This window comes from Phacochoerus africanus, chromosome 1 (genome assembly GCF_016906955.1).
Source record: "Phacochoerus africanus isolate WHEZ1 chromosome 1, ROS_Pafr_v1, whole genome shotgun sequence".
NCBI lineage: Eukaryota > Metazoa > Chordata > Mammalia > Artiodactyla > Suidae > Phacochoerus > Phacochoerus africanus.
Genome location: NC_062544.1, coordinates 259,445,810 through 259,458,733, shown reverse-complemented (window position 1 = coordinate 259,458,733; position 12,924 = coordinate 259,445,810). Strand labels below are relative to the sequence as shown.

General features: G+C 33.2%; 1 long non-coding RNA gene across 1 annotated transcript in view; it reads right to left on the bottom strand.

Moving 5' to 3' along the window:
* Nucleotides 1-12,924, bottom strand: part of LOC125135022 (uncharacterized) — a 214,037-nt gene that overhangs the window by 128,016 nt on the left and 73,097 nt on the right. The window lies entirely within an intron of this gene.

Below are 12,924 nucleotides of genomic sequence, written 5' to 3'. Positions count from 1 at the left end.
TGTTACTAAAACTATGAAAACCAGCAGTCTAGGAGCCACTGTAAGGAACACAAAGGGTTTGGAATTCTTCCCAAATCCCATCCTTACAGAATTATCACTATTTTCCTGTCTGGCACCTCCATTATTGGGACTTATTTTTATTTGACCTGAGTGACAGCTGAATCAAATCTGATTCAGCTTACTCAGTGTGAACAACCATGTATCTAAGGCATTTGTTGAAAACAATCAATGCCAATTGTTTAAAATGCAACTGCCTGAGATAGCAATACAAGTTGGGTTAAATAAGAGACTTACCAAGAAATTTAAAAAGAAAAACTGAGGAATGAGATTCTCAGAGTGATGTTGAAAATATCCGACATATTCTTGGAAATCTAGAAGTTATGTGCAGGAATGTGTACTGTGAAGCCCTAAACTCCCACTTGTGGATGATTTTGAAGTTCTGCACAAGTAGGAAGTAAAGGCTAAAGAAGAGTTTTAAACTGCCTCCTGAGTATTGAAACATTCATTCTGGAGTTCCCACCATGGTGCATTGGGTGAAGAATCCAACTGCAGGGAAAAAGAAAGTCTATTCAGCAAGCATTGCTGGGAAACCTGGACAGCTGCATGCAAAGCAATGAAACTAGAACACACCCTCACACCATGCACCAAAATAAACTCCAAATGGCTGAAAGACTTAAAGATACGACAGGACACCATCAAACTCCTAGAAGAAAACATAGGCAAAACACTCTCTGACATCAACATCATGAATATTTTCTCAGGTCCGTCTCCCAAAGCAATAGAAATTAGAGCAAAAATAAACCCATGGGACCTCATCAAACTGAAAAGCTTTTGCACAGCAAAGGAAACCAAAAAGAAACCAAAAGACAACTTTTAGAATGGGAGAAAATAGTTTCAAATGATGCCACGGACAAGGGCTTAATCTCTAGAATATATAAACAACTTATACAACCCAACAGCAAAAAAGCCAATCAATCAATGGAAAAATGGGCAAAAGACCTGAATAGACATTTCTCCAAAGAAGATAAACAGATGGCCAACAAACACATGAAAAAATGCTCAACATCGCTGGTTATAAGAGAAATGCAAATCAAAACTACCATGAGATACCACCTCACACCAGTCAGAACGGCCATCATTAATAAATCCACAAATAACAAGTGCTGGAGGGGCTGTGGAGAAAAGGGAACCCTCCTGCACTGTTGGTGGGAATGTAAACGGGTACAGCCACTATGGAGAACAGTTTGGAGATACCTTAGAAATCTATACATAGAACTTCCATATGACCCCGCAATCCCACTCTTGGGCATCTATCCGGACAAAACTCTCCTTAAAAGAGACACGTGCACCCGCATGTTCATTGCAGCACTATTCACAATAGCCAAGACATGGAAACAACCCAAATGTCCATCGACAGAAGATTGGATTCGGAAGAGGTGGTATATATACACAATGGAATACTACTCAGCCATAAAAAAGAATGACATAATGCCATTTGCAGCAACATGGATGGAACTAGAGAATCTCATACTGAGTGAAATGAGCCAGAAAGACAAAGACAAATACCATATGATATCACTTATAACTGGAATCTAATATCCAGCACAAATGAACATCTCCTCAGAAAAGAAAATCATGGACTTGGAGAAGAGACTTGTGGCTGCCTGATGGGAGGGGGAGGGGGAGGGAGTGGGAGGGATCCGGAGCTTGGGCTTATCAGACACAACTTAGAATAGATTTACAAGGAGAGCCTGCTGAATAGCATTGAGAACTTTGTCTAGATACTCATGTTGCAACAGAAGAAAGGCTGGGGGAAAAATGTAATTGTAATGTATACATGTAAGGATAACCTGACCCCCTTGCTGTACAGTGGGAAAATAAAAAAATTAAAAAAAAAAAAAAGAATCCAACTGAAGTGACTCAGGTCTCTATAGAAGCCCAGGTTTGATCCCCAGCCCAGCACAGTGGGTTAAAGGATCCAGTGTTACCACAGCAGTAGTTCAGATTCAATCCCTGATCTGGTAACTTCCATATGTTGATGATGGAGCCATAAAAAGAAAAAAAAAAGATATATTAATTCCCCCATGCACAAAGCCCCTAAGCAAAGTTCTGAAAATTTGTTGGTTGAATGCATTCAAAGAAATATCTGTCCAATCATTAGCTGACCACTAAGCCAACTGAGAAGAGATGTTGAGTGATATACACAACAAATAATTCCTGAATTAGTCCAGGAAACTCAATAAATAAAAACATCCATAGCAATAAAATAACAACACCAAGCAGCAAAAACAAAAGGAGGGGGGAAGGAACTGATTTCCAGAATTAGAAATGTCTGGATTTTGAGGAAAAAAAAAAAAAAAAAACTATGGACATGCAAACAAACAGGAAATTATGGCCCATCAAAGAAAAAAATACCAATCAATAGAAACCATCTCTGAGGTTTACAGATATTAGACTTACTAAACAGTACATTGAATTAGCCATTATAAATATGTTAAAAGAACTAAGTCAAACCACACCCACAAGAATTAAAGGAAAATTAAGAACAAGGTCTCACTAAGTAGTATATTAATAAAGGAAAAACTATCTTTAAAAAAAGCCAAATAGAAATTCTGCATTTGAAAGTTATAAAAACAGAAATGAAAAATCATTAGAGGGATTTTTTTTTTTTTCCTTTTTAGGGCAGCACCTGATGAATATGGAAGTTCCTGGTCTAGGGGGGCAAATTGAATCTGCAGCTGCTGGCCTACACCACAGCCACAGCAAAGCTAGATCTTAGCCACATCTGCAATCTATGCCACAGCTTGCAGTAATGATGGACCCTTAATCCACTGAGCAAGGCCAGGGATCAAACACACATGCTCACATATACTATGTTGGATTCTCAATCTGCTGAGCCACAATGGGAACTCCATTAGAGGGATTTAATAGGAAATTTGAAATGGAAGAATTTGAGGATAGGTCAAGTTAGATTTTTTAGGCTGAAGAACAGAAAGAAAAATAATGAAGTGAAGTGAACAGAGCTTCAGAGAGGATACCCTACAGGATACCATCAAGTATACCAATATACAATTGTATTCCAGAAGATGAGGGGAGAGAGAGAAGGGACAGAAAGACTATTTTTAAAAGTGGGAATTAAAATGCACATCCAGGAAGATCAATAAACTCCAAGTAGGATAAATTCAAAGAGACCCATACCCAGACAACTTATAGTAAAATTATCAAAAGACAAAGACAAAGAAATAATCTCAAAAGCCGTGAAAAAAGTATGTTATTATGCCAAATGTTTCTTAAAGATTAACAAGTGATTTCTCAAAAGAGATCATGGATTCCAGAAAGCAGTGGGATGATAAATTCATTCAAGTGTTGAAAGAAAAATACTATCAGCCAATGCTGTCAAAAATTTATATTCAGAAAAACTATACAAAAAATGAAGGTGAAATTAAGACAGCCTCAGTAAACGTAAACTCAAGTGTATAACTATAGCATACCTACTTTATAAGAAATATTAATGGGTGTTTTTCAGGCTAAAAGGAGAAACACTAGACATTAGCTCAAATGCACAAGAAGAAATAAAGAGCATTGGTAAAGATAACTGCATCAGTTAATACAAAAAAACAGTATAAATGTATTTTTCTTTGTAACTTTTTTCTACTATTTAATTTAAAAGACAATTGCATAAAATAATTTTAAAAATGTACATTGGCTAATAATATGTAAATATACAATTTATATGACAATAATAGCACTAAAGAAGCAGGAGAGAATAGAGCTTTATTAGAATAAGTTTTGTAAACTATTTAAATTAAGTTCCTATTAATAGAAACTAGATTTTTAAAAATTTAAGGTATTAATTATAATACTCAGAGTACCTATTCAGAAAAAAATTTATATAGTAAAGCCAAACAATTATAATGGTATGATTTTGAATATCTCTATAATAAAAAAGGAATGAATGATAACACACAAAATTCCCTCCCCACCAGTAATTAAATGAAATGTATATCATTAAAATATCACAATTAAAAGATAGAATTTGGAAGACCAGATTTAAAAAAACATGATTCAACAATATGTTGTCTACAAAAGATACACTTCTAGTTTAAGAACACAAATTAGTTGAAAGTAAAAGGATGGGAAAATACATCATGTAAATAGTTAACCAAAAAAGAACTGGAGTGGCTTTCAAAATCTCAAATCAAATATATTTTAAGAAAACAATGTTTATTAGGAAAAAATTTTAAATAACTAAACAAAGGATCATCAAGTAAAAAGAAAATTTTAAAAATACCATAAACCAACTTGACCTAACAAAAATCTATAAAGCACTCCACACAAAACAGCATTCTTCTCAGGTATAGATGAAACACTCTCTAGTAAAAAGTTAGTTGAGAAAACAAGTCTGATCAAATTTAAAATTTAGGATAATTCAAAGTATGCTCTCTGATCATAATGGAATGAAAATAGAAATCAACAGCAGAAAGAAATTTGAGGAATTCCAAAATATGTGGAAATTAAATAACATACTTCTAAATAACAAGTGGGTTAAAGAAGAAATCACAAAGTAAATTAGCAAATAATTTGAAATGAATGAAAACAAAAATACAACATGCCAAAATTTACAGTATGCAGCAAAGTCATGTTCAGAGAAAAACGTATAGGGTAAAACGCTTACATTAAAAAGTAATGCTCTCAAATCAATATTTTAGCTTTAAGAAACTAGGATGAGTATATTAAACCCAAAGCAAGCAGCAGAAAGAAAATAATAAAGATTAGAGCAGAAAGAAATAAAACAAAGACTATAAAATAACAGAGAAAATCAACAAACCTAGATGTTGGTTCTCTGAAAAGTTAATAAAATCTAACAAGATAACAATAACAACAACAACAAAACTTATAAATATAATTTTACTAGATTTACAAAGTTAAAAAGAATCAGTTTACATAAATCAAAAGTGAGAGGAGAAATTGACAGAATACTGTAATCAATTATAATAAATTTTTTTAAATGAGAGCAGAGATATAACTACTGACTTCACAGAAATCAAAAGGATTATCAAGGAGTATTATGAACAATTGTATACCAACAAATTAGATACCTTAGATGAAACAAACAAAAATCCTAGAAAGAAATTATTAAAACTGACTCAAGAAGAAATAAAAAATCTGAATAGACCTATAACAAGCTAACATATTGATTTAACATCTAAGAACTTCCCACAAAGAAAACCCACAAACTAGTGTCACCAGTAAATTTTATCAAATATTTAAAGAATAATTAACACCAATATTTCCAAAATAGAAAATGGAATACTTCCTAACTTATTCTACAAGGCTAGTATTACTCTGATGAGAGAAGCTTAAAAGGTATCACCAAGGGAAAAAAAAATATAGAGCAATATTCCTTAAGAATATAGATAGTAATCCTCAAAATACTAGCAAAAAAAATCCAGCAACATATAAAAAGAATTATACACCATGACCAAGTGGGATTTAAACCAGTATTGCAAGGGTTGTTCAACATAAGAAAATTGATCTATGTGATACATCACACTCATGGAATGGGAAAAAAATTAACTCAGTAATATCAACAGATGCAGGGAAAGCACTTGAGAAAAACCCAACCCTCATTCATGATTAAAAACACTCATCAAACTAGAAATAGAAGGGAACTTCCTCAATATGATAAAAGTACAAAAATCCCACAGCTAACATCATACTTACTTGGAAAAGAGAGTGCTTCCCCCAAGTTCAGAAATAAGACAAAGATGTTTGCTCTTGCTCTTTCTATTTGACATTGCCCTAGAGGTTTGAGCCAGGGTAATTAGGTAAGAAAAAGAAGTTTAAGGCACCTAGATTGTAAAGAAAGAAGTAAAATTATATCTATTTGCATATGACATGGTCTTTTATATGGACAAGTCTATGAAATATATCCAAAAGTATTATAATTAATTCATGGGGGAAGGATATAAGATCAATATTAAAAAATCAATTGCATTCCTATACACTCAAAATAAACAATCCAAAAATTAAATTAAGAAAACTATTCCATTTGTAACAGTATGAAAAAAAAACAAAATAATTAGGAATTATTTTTTAAAGTACAACTACACTGAAAACCACAAAACACTGAAAGAAATTAAGACTTAAATTAGTGGAATGATATAAGTATTTATGGGTTTGAAGACAACATAGGTAAGATGGCAATTCTCACTCCAAATGATCTATACATCCAGTGCAATCCATATCAATATTCCTCCTACCATTTTTTCAGAAATTAACCCATTGATCATAGAAGTCATATGGAAATTCAAGAGACACAGAACACAATCTTGATAAAGAACAAATTTGGGCTATTCACACTTTCCGATTTTAAAATACTGGCATAAAGTTATTCACATATGACAGTGGAAAAGAATAGAGAGTCCAAATGTAACACTTATGGCTACTTGATTTTCAACAAGGGTGCTAAGACAATAGAGTGAGGAAAGGACACTATTTTCAATAAATAATGCTGTGACAACTAAATACCACATGCAAAGAATAGAAGAGAACTCTACTTCATACCATATAGAAAAATTAACTCAAGATGGATAATACACAAAAAACAAGAGCTAAAGCCATTTAACTCTTAAAAGAAAACCTAGGAGTAAATCTTCTAAACCTTAGATTAGGCAGTGGTTTATTTGATATGATACAAAAAGTGCAAGTAATGAAAGAAAAATAGACAAGTTGGATTTCATCAATATCAAAAACTTCTGTACTGTGTAAAGGATATGATTAAGAAAATGTAAGGACAACTGCACACTATTGTATATGAAATGGATGGTCAACAGGGACCTGCTTATAGCATAGGAAACTCTACCGAATATTCTGTGATAACCTATATGGGAAAAGAATCTGAAAATCATTTATTCTGAACAGTAAAAATCATTGAAACATAGTAAATCAAATATACTTCAATAAAACTTTAAAAATGAAAAAATTAAAATAAAAAAGATAACTTATAGATGGAAGGAAAATATTTATAAATCACATATCTGCTAATCGACTTGTATCCATAAAATATAAAGAATTCTTACATCTTCACAATGTCAAAAATAACCCATTTTTTAAAATGGGCAAAGGAATTGAAGAAACATTTCTGCAAAGTAGACATGCAATGGCCCATAAGCACATGACAACATGTTCAATATCATTGGTCTTTAGGGAAATGCAAATCAAAACCACATTGACATACAACTCCATACTTATTGAGATGGCTGGATACAAAAAGACAAATGATAACAGATGTTGAGAATGTTGAGGAATTGAAGCCCTCATGAATTGCACTGGGAATGTGAAATGATGTATCTGTTTTGGAGAACAGTTTGGTAGTTTCGCAAAAAGAGTTCCTGTAGAGTTAAACGTAGAGTTACTCTATGACTCAGTAATTCCATTCCTAGGTATGAATCCAACATTGAAAAAATACTTCCACTGATCTCAGTGATTCTATCCTCCCTAAATTTTCATCCCATTCTTTCTATCCAATGACTTATTTTCAGTGTCTCACATGAATCTCCAGCTTGACCTGGTCAAAATTCATTATTTTCATTCCAAAACCTTATCCTCTACCAGTGCTCCATCATCCATCCAAATTCCATTTAGAAATTCAAAAATGACCCTTTGACTCTTTCCTGTCCCTCATATTTCACTTGCAGTATTCAGTCCCATCAATATTAGTGGCAAAACATAACTCTCTGAGTTCATGCCCTTCCCTTCATCCCCACTACCTCTGCCTCAGGACTTGGAATCATCTCCTTTCCCAGAATCATTATCATCAGAATTCTAACTAATCTCCAAAACTCCATACTTGATCTCCTTCAATCCATTCCCCAGACTGCATTCTAACATGCAAATCTGATTACACCACTCCCCAACTGAAAATCCTTTGCTGGCTCTCAAGTATTTTCCGAATGAAATTCAAACATTTACACTGATTTTCATTATCTCCTCCTACCTAATTCTCTAGTCTTTGCATTCATCACTCCACCACTCCTACCTCATTACCCTATCTTCTGATGATGGGAGACTACTTTCAATTTTTCTAGTGTACTTTGCTCTCATAGGTTTTGAACTAATCAACACCTCCTCTCTATATCTACATCCAATACTTTTACTGAAACACTTAGCTTTTGAGACTTAGCTGAAATGTTAACCTCACCTAAAAGCACATTCTGTGTACCCTCAGTATAAATCAAATGCTCTGCTGTGTGAGCTCATGTAATCCTAGGCAATCTTCTACTACAGAATTATCACTCTTACAAAATTATCTGTATATTCTATTTCTTTAATTGCTCTCTGGAGCAAAAATCACAATCAGCACTGCATAAAGAACTAACATATAGTTGAAGTAAAATAACCTAAAATATGCAATGGAGAAATCATTAGCTTATTTGTTTTTTATAGTGTATATAAGAGCATTGAAATATATCTGCTATTTATTATTCATTTATTAAAATTATAAAATAAAATATATAGTCGTAAGATGCATATATGTGCACGTGTGCATATTTATGAAATACAAACATATACATTATATATTGTATGTATGTATATACAGGAAGAACATACACAGAAACTTAAAAAATATTAACAGTAGTTCTCTAGGACATGGGTTACAGATATTTCTTTTATTTTTCTTTTTAGACTTTTCTGTGTTTTTCTACATAAGCATGTATTCCTTTCATGATAAAAATGAATTTTTAAAGATAAACCTATCTATATTTTTCTTATTAATTCTATCTGCCACAATTTATGAGCCAAATTCACCCTCTGGTGTCTTTTTCCTGTTCTCTTATCTTGAAATAGGCACAAAACCCAATGACTGATTGGACACTGCCAAGGAAGTCAGGATACTGGAGCTGCAGGCATTGGAAGAAGTTTTGAAGGCAGATACAGTTCATGGGGTTTCATCATTTTCCTCTACTAAAATAAGACTGATTTGTGATGTAACAGAATTGAGTGAGTAGTTTGAATATCTCATGTTTTGAATTATTATGATCACCATTTAGAAATTATAATTAACTGCTTTCTTGTACCTTAACAAGAGAGAAGAGACTAAGAGAGAAAAAGGCTACACAGTTATTTCTTAATCTAGCACTAAATATGAGAAATTCACATTTAATCAGATGAAAACAACAATGTTAAGACAAGTATATATCTGAGAATAAATGTTGTATTTTGGTTTAAATATTTTTTATTCAAAATATTATAATGGCTTCTTTCAGGACAGCAGAAAGAAAACCAAATGTAAAAAACATGAAAGCAATATAAGAGATCTATGGGATAATATAAAGCAGGCCAATCTATGCATTAAAGGGAATTCTAGGAGGAGAAGAAAAAGAAAAGGTGATTGAAAATATATTTGAAGAAATTATGGATGAAAACTTTTCAAATCTGAAGAAAACAGACGTCAAGATACAGGAGCACAGAGGGCCCCAAACATGTTGAACTCAAATAGGACCACACCAAGATATATTATAATAAAGATGGCAAAAGTTAAAGAGAGGATTGTAAAGGCAGCAAGAGAAAAGCAAAGCATCAATTATAAGGGAACTCCCAAAGGCTATCAGCTGATTTCTCTACAGAAACACTACAGGCCAGAAGAGAGTGGCAAGGTATATTCAAAGGGAAAGGGAAAAAATTGCAGCCTAGAATACACTATCCAGCAAAAATATAATTTAAAATAGAAGGGGAAATACAGAATTTCTCCAAAAAACAAAAGCTAAAAGATTGCAGCAATACTAAACCTATTCCAAAAGAAATACTGAAAGGTCCTCTCTAAATAAAAAAAGAAGCAAGAAGAAACAGGATGGCAGGAACCACAATTGGAAAACAATCATTTAAATAAGCCAGTATACAAATCTAAGAGTGGGAAAAAAAAATACTGTAATAGTGATGATAAACACAAGGAACAGCAAAAGGACAAACATGAAAATGTTAAAAAGGTTTTCAAAATCATAGAATGTGAGAGGGAAGGAAAGTAAGAAAATCCAGACTTTTTAAAATAATTTGTTTGAGCCTATATGACTATCAGAATAAAGAGAGTAGATATAGAAAGGGGTTAAGATACTTAAAAAACAGGACAACCACAAATCAAAACCAAACAGTACATTCACAAAAACCAAAAAGTTAAAAACACAACCATAAAATAAGTGGAAATCATCCAACCAAAAAAAGAAAGGGAGAAAAGAGAAACATAGAATCAACTGGAAAACAAGGTTTAAAATGGCAATAAATACATATCTATCAATAATTACCTTAAATGTCAATGGACTGAATGCTCCAATCAAAAGACACAGAGTGGTAGATTGGATAAATAAACAAAAATATACAATCTTCTGTCTACAAGAGACTCAGATTATGGCAAAGGACACACATAGATTAAAAGTGAGGGGATAGGAAAATATAATTCATGCCAATGGACAAGACAGGAAAGCAGGAGTTGCAATACTCATATCAGACAAAATAGTCTTTAAAATGAAGGCCACAAAGAAAGACACTATTTAATGGTAAAAGAATCCATACAAGAAGAGAATATTACAAATGTCAATATATATGCCCCTAATGGAACAGCACCCAGATACATACAACAAATACTAACAAATATAAAAGGAGAAATTGATGGGAATACAATCATAGTAGGAGACTTTGTCACTCCACTCACATCAATGGACAGATCTCCTAGACAGAAAATCAATAAGGCAACAGAGATCCTAAAGGATACAATAGAAAATTTAGACTTAATTGATATTTTCAGGATATTACAACCAAAAAACACAGAATATACATTCTTGTCAAGTGCATAAGGAACATTGTCAAGAACTGATCACATATTGGGGTACAAAGCTAACCTCAACAAATTTAAGAGTACAGAAATTATTCCAAGTATCTTCTCTGACCACAATGGCAAGAAACTAGTAATCAACCACAGGAAAAGAAATGAGAAAACACTAAATACATTGAGACTAAACAACATGCTACTAAAACACCAATGAGTCAATGAGGAAATCAAGAAGGATATTTAAAAATACCTCAAGACAAATGATAATGAAGACAGAACCATTCAAAATCAGTGGGATGCCACAAAAGCAGTGCTTTGAGGGAAATTCACAGCAATACAGGCCTTCTTCAAAAAAGAAGAAAAATCTCAAATCAGCAAATGAACCCACCACCTAAATGAATTAGAAATAGAAGAACAAACAAAACCTAAAGTCAGCAGAAAGAAGGAATTCATAAAGATCAGAGAGGAAATCAATAAAATAGAGATTAGAAAAACAATAGAAACCAAAACAGACATACAGACCAATGGAACAGAACAGAGAACCCAGAAATAAACCCAGACACCTAAGGTCAATTAATCTTTGACAAAAGAGGCAAGAATATAAAATGGGGAAAAAAAAAAAAAACTCAGTCTTTTCAGAAAGTGGTGCTGGGAAAACTGGACAGCTGCATGTAAATCAGCGAAACTGGATCACACCCTCATACCATGCATAAAAATAAACTCAAAATGGCTTCAAGAGTTAAATATAAGACAAGACAAGACACCATTAAACTCCTGGAAGAGAATATATGCAAAACATTCTCTGATATCAACTTTACAAATGTTTTCTCAGGTCCATCTCCCTAGGCAACAGAAATAAAAGCAAAAATAAACCAATGGGACCTAATCAAACTGACAAGCTTTTGCACAGCAAAGGAAACCAAAAAGAAAAAAAAAAAGACAACTTACAGAATGGGAGAAAATACTTTCAAATGATGCAACTGACAAGGGCTTAATCTCTAAAATATACAAGCAACTTATACAACTCAATAGAAAAAAAACCAACCCAATTGAAAAATGGACAGAAGATCTAAATAGACATTCCTCCAAGGAAGATATACAGATGGCCAACAAGCACATGAATCAATGCTCAACATCGCTGATTATTTAGAGAAGTACAAATCAAAACTACAGTATGGAGGTACCTTAGAAATCTATACATAGCACTACAATATGACCCAGAAATCCCACCCTTGGGCATATATCCAGACAAAATTTTCCTTGAAATAGACACATGCACCCGCATGTTCAGTGCAATACTATTCACCATAGCCAAGACATGGCAACAATCTAAATGTCCGTAGACAGATGATTGGATTAGAAAGCTGTGGTATATATACACAATGGAATACTACTCAGCCATATAAAAGAACAAAATAATGCCATTTGCAGCAACATGGATGGAATTAGAGATGCTCGTACTGAGTGAAGTAAGTCAGAAAGAGAAAGACAAATACCAAATGCTATCACTTACATCTGGAATCTAATATACAGCACATACAAAGGTTTCCACAGAGAAGAAAATCATGGACTGGGAGAACAGATTTGTGGTTGCCAAGTGGGAGAGGGAGGGAGTGGGATGGACCTGGAATTTGGGGTTAATAGATGGAAAATATTGCATTTGGAATGGATAAGCAATGAGATCCTGCTATACAGCACTGGGAACTATATCTAGTCACTTATGATGAAACATGATAATGTGAGAAAAAGAATGTATATATGTATGTGTGACTGGATCACCTTGCTGTACAGTAGAAAATTGACAACACTGTAAACCAGCTATGATAAAAAAAATTAAAAATAAATGAATGAGAAGTCTTTAATGTCTGCAAAACTTAGAAAGCATTATAGAACATAACAATGATGCTCCAAAAAATTATGATGACAGATAGAACAATATAAACAAAGCAAACCAGTATCTAAGCATGCATTTATTTGTTCCAACTATCTTAAGCCATTGTCTAGTTGCCTTTAAGCCCCTCTCTGTAGATTTCCTAGGTCAGAAGTATTGTTAAATTCAGATATCTCTCAAAAGTCTAAAGCAAATTCAGTCATAATAG